The following is a 9,148-nucleotide window of genomic DNA, read 5'->3' as shown; positions in this document are numbered from 1 at the left end:
ATGAACATGAGGAACGGGATATTCAACTTTGATCCCAATATACATGCAGTAATCATCAAAAGTTTTGTAGGTGAATTCTCCAACATTATCCAAACGAATGGATTTAATAAGATGATCAGGGTAGTGAGCCCTAAGTTTGATGATCTCAGCTAATAACTTAGCAAATGCAGCATTCCTTGTAGATATCAAAGCAACGTGTGAGCAACGCGTCGATGCATCAACCAATACCATAAAATATTTTAAAATGTCTGCATTCTGGTTGAATAGGTCCACAAATGTCACCTTAGATACGTTGTAAGAATGAAATGTTCTCTGTTGAAGCCTTAGCAAAAGAATGACTTCCCAAAAATTTAGTAAGAGAACAAGTTTTGCAAAACGATTGATGGGCATCAGAAATTGCCATGGAGGCATGAAAAAACACGGGAGGCATCACAAACTCCTATGAAGAAGGGGATGTCGTGGAGCTGTCGAAAGGGGCAGGCTCGGCCGCACCGTGCAGTGCACGGGTAGGCACAGCCTCACCGTGTGGAGCACGGGTGAGGTGATCCTCCAATCGCTTCCGAGACTTTAAAAATGGATGACCATGTGAATTCTTAAGAATTCTAATCATCATACCACGTCCAGGGTGCCCGAGACGGGCATGCCAAAACATATAAGAGTCTGAATCACAAAAGTTGCGTTAAACCGCATATGATTTAAAAATTTGAATGGAAGTAAGATACAAACCATTCCCGAGACTCTTCATCTTCCCTAAGATGCGGCACTGGCCTGCTTTCTCAGAGGTAACACAAAGATTTTCCTCTTCATTCTCAACATAAGTATCGAGGTCAAAACCATTGGCACGTATGTCCTTAAAACTTAGCAAGGTGCGGGGAGACTTCGGCGCATAAAGAGCGTCAACGACGTTGAGTGTTGTACCATTAGGCAACATAAAAGAAGCGGTGACTTATTCTTGAAGGATGTATTTTGAGCCAATGATTGTAGTCATCAAAGAAGTCGAAAACACTAGATCCGTGAACAACTGTTTGTGCCGTATGACAGTGTGGGTGGTTCTGCAATCAGCTAGACATCTACAAAATAAAAATTAAAAGAGTCAGAGACACGGGAACAATTATATACAATACGCCGTAGGATATTGTAAGAACATGAATCAGAACAAATTGCAATCACATCGAATGTATCACATGACAATAATACTACATCCTTTAACTAAAGACTTGGGAAAACATAGTATTGAAGCTGTGGAATACCAAACAATAAACTAGGGTGGTAGAAACCATCCAAAATCAGTGTAAAAACACACATAAAGAGTGCCGGTGAGTATAGATAACGGACTTAGAGAAAACTAGAAAATTAACCGGAAAACAAAGTCAAAAGAACACAAACCCAAGTGAAATTTGGACTGGGAAACGTGGCAGTAAGAACTGCTGGAAATATGCCGGAAAATGACGAGAAACAATGAAAGAATCGTCGGAAACCGGTAGCCCCCGGAGATGGTCAGTATGGAGGCCGGAGTTTCAGGTCTGATAGGGGACGCCACCAGAAACCAGATGGTGGGGCCGGAAACGCCGGAAAGTGGCTGGAAGGCGGCCAAAATGTTGAACTAACACCTAAAAACATTCCGGAAACGCCAGAACAGTAACTGGGTACAGCCAAGAGGGCAAAATGACGTCAATTTTTGACGTTCCGAGGTCCGTTTTCTAAATTTTAAGCTCCAAATTCACAATGTAGTGCTATTTGGGTCTTATGTAACCCAAAAGCGTCTAATTTAAAAACCACGTGAGTTGCACACGTTGACCATCATGCTAAGTGTAAGGTAAATAAAATTCTCAAAGAGATCGACTTGTAAACAAGAAATTGAGAAATTTTATTGAATTCCAATTTTTAATACAACACACACGAACTTCTAATTCCAAAATAAAAATACTATTACAAAGTCAATTAAAATAACAATGGTGGTTGGTCATAACAATACTTGAAATCATAAAGATAGGATAAGCTAAAGACGACTAATCAAATCGGGGGTATCCATTGTAGGGGCCGGAAGCTTAGCCTTGGAAGCAAGGGGCTCGGGCTTCATGGAATGTGGTGAGTCTCGATCTCAGGGTCCTCATCCACATGATTCAATTCGGGTTGTAGAAACTTCTTGTTGGCGGAGTATACCTTGATCATCTCTTTGAAAAAGTGCTTGAATGAGCCACATTTGAAACATGGAGACTTGCCATTACCGGAATTAGAGGCATGAGAAGGCACACGACCTTCTTGAGGTTTATGATGGGGACGGCCACCATCTCGGGTCCAAGTATTGGACTTGGGTCGAGAACGACCAGGTTGCCTCCCACCACGAGAGTTGTTAGTTTGTTGCTGGTATGGTGCGTTCCTTGATTAATTATTTTGCTTAGGAGCTTTCCCATAGTTAAGATGTGGCGTAGAAATATTTTTAATGCCAACCGGTCTATTGTTATTCTTGAGGAGGATCTCAGAATGCCTCTCCTTCTTTGCCAAGAGCGCCATTAAGTCGGCGAAAGTCCGGATCTTCCCTTCTTTTACATGAGTGTGGTACGTATGAGCTTGAACCTCATAGTTGATTGGAAACGTGTCCAATGTCTTATTGAGAAGATCTAGGTCGGTCTTGATGCCACCATCGGTGCCAAGATCAGATTGTAGGCATAACATATCTTTATTGAAGTTATCCACTCTCTTATAGTCCAATAGACGGATGTTATCCCATTTAACGGTCAATTCAGGGAGAAGCTTATTATGAACATTGTTGTACCGCAAGCGTAGTTTGTCCCATAATTCATTAGGATCTTTTATGTTCAAGTATTGCCTCTTGAGAGTTGCATGGATGTGACGTCTCATGAAGATGAGAGCTTGAGTCTTGGTCATAGGTAGGAAATTAGCATGAGGGTCGGCAAACATGCCTTGAATCCCTTGGCTCTCGAAAGCGAGCTCCATGGTGGAAACCCAATGGTGTATCCTTGCATTCTAGATCAAGAATGGCAAATTCCGGTTGAGATGGCGATGACATCTACAAAAACGAATACGGAATCGATTAGATTCAAGTATAATAGGAATTAGAAGAGGTAACGTATATGGTCACAAGAAAAATCGATGCAAACGGCGATACTTACGATCACACCCGAAACAGCGGTGCACTCAAGCGACCGCACGAAATCAATTAACTACCCTTTCAAAATAATTGTGACTCCCCAGGACCGTCATACGAAAAACATCAACCAAGAGGGGAATCATATCCCACTTTGGTCTCATCGGTGTTATAAGAAAAGCCGGAAATGAGATATGAAGAAGACTAATAGCGCCCGATATAATATATCTATACGTTCAAAAGCGAGAGCGTTAATGAAATATTACCTTTGAAGGTGTGGAGAAGACGTGAGTAGCTTCTCGGGAGCGAAAACGTTGCTTGTTAAGTTCGCGTTGCTTGCGTGAATATGCTGTAGGAGTAATCTTGAACGCTTTGATGCAGGGTCTTGTGGGGCAAAAAGATGATTTTCCGAGGCGAATGCGGAGGAGACCCTGCAAAGCTGCGGGGCTACGGGGGTTTGCAGGAGCGGCATGGGGTCTGTAGGGGTTACAGGCAGGGCTGCAGGGTGGGAATGGGCTGCAGGGGCTGTCGCCGAAGGGAAGGTTTGACGGAGGCCGGAGACACGAGCGGCCGGCAAGGGAAAAAATACGATTTCTAGGGCTCTAAAAGTTCAGGGTTTTAGAGCAGAGTGCGTGATAACGTGATGCATGATGATATAACTGTGTCCTTATTGAATGATATGGGGACCTATATATAGACATTACAAAATCACAATCCTGTAGAATTCGGAGTTCTAATCTATTACAGATATCTGAATCTATCTCTAACAGGAAACCTAATAAAACTAAGACACACACAATGGTAGAATAGTAATTCTCCCGGAACATATAGATATATATTATCCCTATATTTAGATATATTGTCCCTATCTATGTGAAATTTGGATACATATTTTCAGTCATGCGCGCATTGCACTATACACAGAGGCATACCTGGCAGCATGCAAACCCAGCTCCTACTGGGCAAGAAAAATTGAGCCACGTTCAAAAACAAAATCATACTGGGGTAAAATAAAAAAAACCCACAATCCATTAGCCGAAGACCAAAGTTGGTTGTGCCACCTTCTCTGCTCTGAGTCATCTTTTTCTCCCCATTGTCCAACTCTCTCATCTCCAATACATATCCATCAATGGAAGGAGACCACTTATGTAATAACCCGAATTTTTTAGAAACTAAATGTTGAGTATTTTCAAAGTGTTAAACTTGTGAAATTAATTCAAGACGACAATTGGAGGTTTGCGACATTTCGAAACGAAAACGGAAACAATCTCGGATTGTTTAATTAGAAAACGTAACGTTACCGCAACGTATAGATCGACTTTTATTCCGTCACTCGGTTGCGAAAACTTCCTTCACGAAAGTCGTAGAGCTCATCGATACGAATTCGAGGACACGTCATGCGTTCGAATCGGACGTTGGACGCGAAAGTTATTAACGTCGGAAGTTCGTTTCTGATTTTGGAAATAGTATAAAAGGAAGAAGAGGAGATTAAAAATCAGAAAATCAGATTTTTCTAAAAATCAGCTCGGGTACTGTTCACCCGAGCTCGGGCACTGTTCACCCGACCCAAAAACCTTCTCCGGCCGATTTCTCCACCATCCGACGTCGCCTCGTGTCGTGCCACCTATCAAACTGACGGGCTCGACGAGCTCCATCTTTTGGGCTACGCCTTGTACTCCGGCGACAACCACACACGGTGTAGCAACCGCCAGAAGTTACTGCTGTGGCGGCGCCGCCTCCTCCGGCCACCATGGCTCGAGATTCTTGGGGGGTTTTGCTTGTCTCAGTCCCAGCAACATTCCCACAAAAGGAATCGAGCCAAATCAAAGTGTAAGTACCCGAATCAAAATTTCAATTTCTAGGGTTTGTGAATTGTGCCGATTTCATGTTCTTCGTTGTTTGGACTGTTTAGACTCGGATTTAGACCTTGGTGTCAACTAGGAAGTTGTTGGAAATGTTTTTTAGGTTGTGGTGGTGAAATTTGGTGATGATTGGTGGCGGTCGGTGAACAGTAACGACGAATGAATAGTAACTCCGCATGAATAGTGATCTGTAACAGTAACTGTGAATAGCGATCTGTAACAGTGAATATGAACAGTGTCATGGTAAACCAGTAACTTTGAACAGTGTTATGGTAAAACAGTAACTGTGAACAGTGGTTTAGTAAAAACAGTGATTAGTAAACATGAACAGTGTTCCATGAACAATGTTTTATGAACAACATTTAGCTGTGCTGAACTCGTCACCTGATATTTTAAGTATCATTTTCTAAGCATTTATCGTGCTATTAGGTGACTGACGAAACGAGTGAGGAAATTACTTTCAGGGTCGTGGAAGTTGCACGCAGGAAAGAAGGTGAGTAAAATCTCACTTATTTACGAATCTACCCTTGCGGTGATTCAAGATTTTGCAAGAGTTTTTAATATTGAATTACGACACGTATACAATATAGTGGATTACATATATATCGTATAAATGGTAATAAGTACATATATATAGTTTGCTATATTATATACTGTTATGAATTCATTGGAATTGGTCATTTCGAATGACGAGAATTAAATATTGAGCATGTGATTTGATTTTTGTACAATATGAGGTGTGATTATTGTACGTGGTTTTAACATGAGTTTGTTAAAATGTTTTGTCTTCGGACGAGTTTTTTTTGTCTTCGGACGTGTTTATGAAATATAACATGTATATGATATAATGGATTATATATATATTGTATAAATGGTAAATATGTACATATATATATAGTTTGCTATATAATATACTGTTATGATTTTATCGTGATTTATGTCATTTCGATGACGAGATTTATATATCGAGCATGTGATTTTGATTTGTACAATATGATATGAGATTATTGTACGTGATTTTAACATTGAGATTGTTAAAATGTTGATTTGTCTTCGGACATGATTTTTGGTACAATATGATGTGAGATTATTGTACGTGATTTTAACATTGAGATTGTTAAAATGTTGATTTGTCTTCGGACGTGATTTGGTACAATATGATGTGAGATTATTGTACGTGTTTGGCAAGTCGGAACCTAGCCTTTGGCCGGGCGAAAGTTACGATACAGTTAGAGCTCTAGTCTGTCTGCCTTAGTACTGCATGTGAGGTAACGGGTAGTTATCTGCTCATGGGTACTCAGATTGTTTTGAATGTTGGGTAGCGGGTGGCTATCCAATATCGGCGGTGTATTACGAGAGGGGTAACAGATGTGTACCAGCGTTCTTGGTACCCGTAATATAAATGCATTTGGGTAACCAGAAGGGTTACTTAATTTCTCATGAGCGTTTTATTTCATATTTCTTTGGGACGACTAGATGGGCCGTCCATTGACTCATGAGTGCATTTATATTTGTTTGATTTCTGGATTTTCGTATATATTGATATGCGAGTTATATATTTTCATTTTACTCATACGAGCTGTAAAGCTTACCGGGTTTGTGTTTACAATCCCGGTGCACCAATTCGATGGTGTAGTGGATAACTCCGCATGTGTGGATTAGCGGGAATTGACGGACCGCTCAGAGGACTTGAAGTTATTTATCTCCAGCTTGTGTGAGGATTTTGTGTGACTATCTTGTGAGTTTGTAGTGAGGATTTCGCAATTCCATTTGTTATAATATTGAATTATAATTTGGGTTGTAATAATCGGTTTAACTGAGTTGTATTTTGAACTCAGAGATGATCCGCTGTGGCATTTTAAATGATTTCGATTCGTTGAAATTGTTTGGTGTTTAACGACTTTGAAATTTTGAGTTTTTAAGCTCGAAATTTTGGGGTCGTTACAACTTAGCCCTCTAAATACAAGTCTCCTCTTAACTTAAAATCTAGTGCAATTTTTTTTAGTTTTTCTTTCTTTAATTTTGGGTATTGAGTTGTTTTTACTTGTTTAATCTGAGATTGTGTTTTATAGTGAACCTCAATTTGCAAATCTCATCGCATATTAATTAATTTAAAGTCTCAAACTTATGAAAAATTATGTTTTATATAATTTAAAAATCCAAATCCAATGTGTTTTATATATTCTATGATGGGGTGGTTTATTTATGAAATTATGAATTGGGATATGGATAATATATTTGATCATTTCAAGTCTATTGGAGATTGTCGAGCGCAAGATAAATCATATAATATATGTAATGAGATTTTGTATTTTCTTAGGTGTTAATTAACTTTTTTATTTGTAATTTTTATATATCTTTTAGAATCTTGATGAATATTAAATAAGAATTGTATTTTGACTTATATAGCTTTTTCACATATTCTTTATAAATTATTTTTCCGCTCACTTAGCTTCTCACCTAGTTTTGAGGGACTAGATCTGCCACTGACTATACATATGACAATACTTTGGATGGTGGAACTAGCTAACTCTTTATTACGATATTGATTGATGCCCTACAGAACAAGCCATTCATAAGAATTGATAAGAATTAATAGGACGAGATATATGGATCTGGTATCTGTATCAATCTCAATTAATTAAATAAGGGACCTTAGTGCATGCTGTTAAAACTAAGTGCCTCTCAAGTCAGATAGTCTTTTGTGGGTATCACGAATGCGTGCTGACTGACACTGGAATTGATCGCTCAAGCCCGTGCCTTTAATACGTCACTGTTGTCAAGCATATATGTTATGTTAAAATGTTATTTCAGTCAATAGGCTATATAGAAATCTATAAAAAGAAAATAATGTACTCTTTTGTTTCTTACTGAGAATATACAGAGTGTAGTTCTTTTAAGATCTGGTTTTGCTCTCCTAGTCTCTTTAAATTTCTTTACTTCTTCTGCCTATTCAATTGAATAAGCCATAATTTCCGGCACCTTTAAGATTCCAAAGTAATTTGAGTACACAAAGATTAGATCATAAAAACAAAATTTAGTAGAGGATCGCACTTAATTAACTTGAGTTCTCATGACGTGCATGAAAGTGTTGAAATTCTCTTAATCTCATGCACAAAGTAGAAAATCCACATATTGTTTTAGCGCTATAATATAGCGCCAGATCCGGCGCCGCAATTTCACGTGACATGTCACGTTACCTTATCAAGTCAGTAATTATAATAATCACAAAATGTCATTTTTGAATGAAAAAACAATCATATTCTTATTAGTCTAACGGCTCTAAATTATTATAAAAAAAATTGTTGTTCTTTTTTATATCATTTTTTTTTTTAAATGCTTTCAAAATGTATTAAAAAATACGATATATACAAAGTATGCTTGAAATATATAGATATTGTTATAGAAGAATGCAATACTCATCTGAATAGGGAGAAACATTATTTGTATTCATTGATAATAAGACTTTATACATAAACATTACATTGAGTATCTCGGTGAATAAGTGATTATATATTATTTCTTATATAGACTAACTTATACTAATTAGGACAAGATACACTGGAATATTACGGAGAGTAATTCTCCTACAACATATATATATATATATATATATATATATATATATATATATCTGTGTGTGTGTGTGTGTGTGTGCGCGCGCGCGCGTGCAAGCGGGCGATATATATATGAGAGGTTTTAAATACACACCATATATCTCTTAATACACACTCTTTTATTTTATTTTTTTCTAGAATATGATTTAAATATGTTAAATTACCATAATAGACGTACATATTATTATTAGAAAAGAATTAAAGAGAAAACAAAAAAATCTCGTCTAGGTTTTTCGCCCTAGACGTACGTCTTTGTTTCTATACCTCATAGTTGTCAAAAATGTACTTTTGAGTTTGTTATCTTAGTGGTTCAACTTATATTAAAAACAGTTGGCTCTTTTTGTATCGGATTTTGGTTTTTCTTTCAACCTTATTGAACAAGTATTACATGTGAAAATTAAATAATAAGTTCAGTTGAGACGTTGAGTTACAAGACTTCACTACTAAATAATAAGTTCATATATGATGTCAAACATTTTTAGCAGAAAACATGAAACATTAAAAAAATCTATATTAGTTAAATTATAATTATACTCAATAATAAAATATTTCATGATATA

The 9,148-nt window shown here is 37.6% G+C and overlaps 1 long non-coding RNA gene across 1 annotated transcript; it reads left to right on the top strand.

Annotated features, from left to right (window-relative positions):
• Positions 1 to 4,642: 4,642 nt before the first annotated feature.
• LOC126784036 (uncharacterized) lies at positions 4,643 to 6,908 on the top strand. Its single transcript, XR_007670908.1, has 3 exons — positions 4,643 to 4,939; positions 5,401 to 5,464; positions 6,608 to 6,908. It is a non-coding gene; the product is annotated as an uncharacterized LOC126784036 (long non-coding RNA).
• The last annotated feature ends 2,240 nt before the right edge of the window (positions 6,909 to 9,148 follow it).

The sequence above is a fragment of the Argentina anserina genome, chromosome 1, assembly GCF_933775445.1.
Source record: "Argentina anserina chromosome 1, drPotAnse1.1, whole genome shotgun sequence".
Lineage (NCBI taxonomy): Eukaryota > Viridiplantae > Streptophyta > Magnoliopsida > Rosales > Rosaceae > Argentina > Argentina anserina.
Note: the sequence above shows the minus strand (reverse complement) of the source record. Positions and strands in the feature narration are given on the sequence as shown.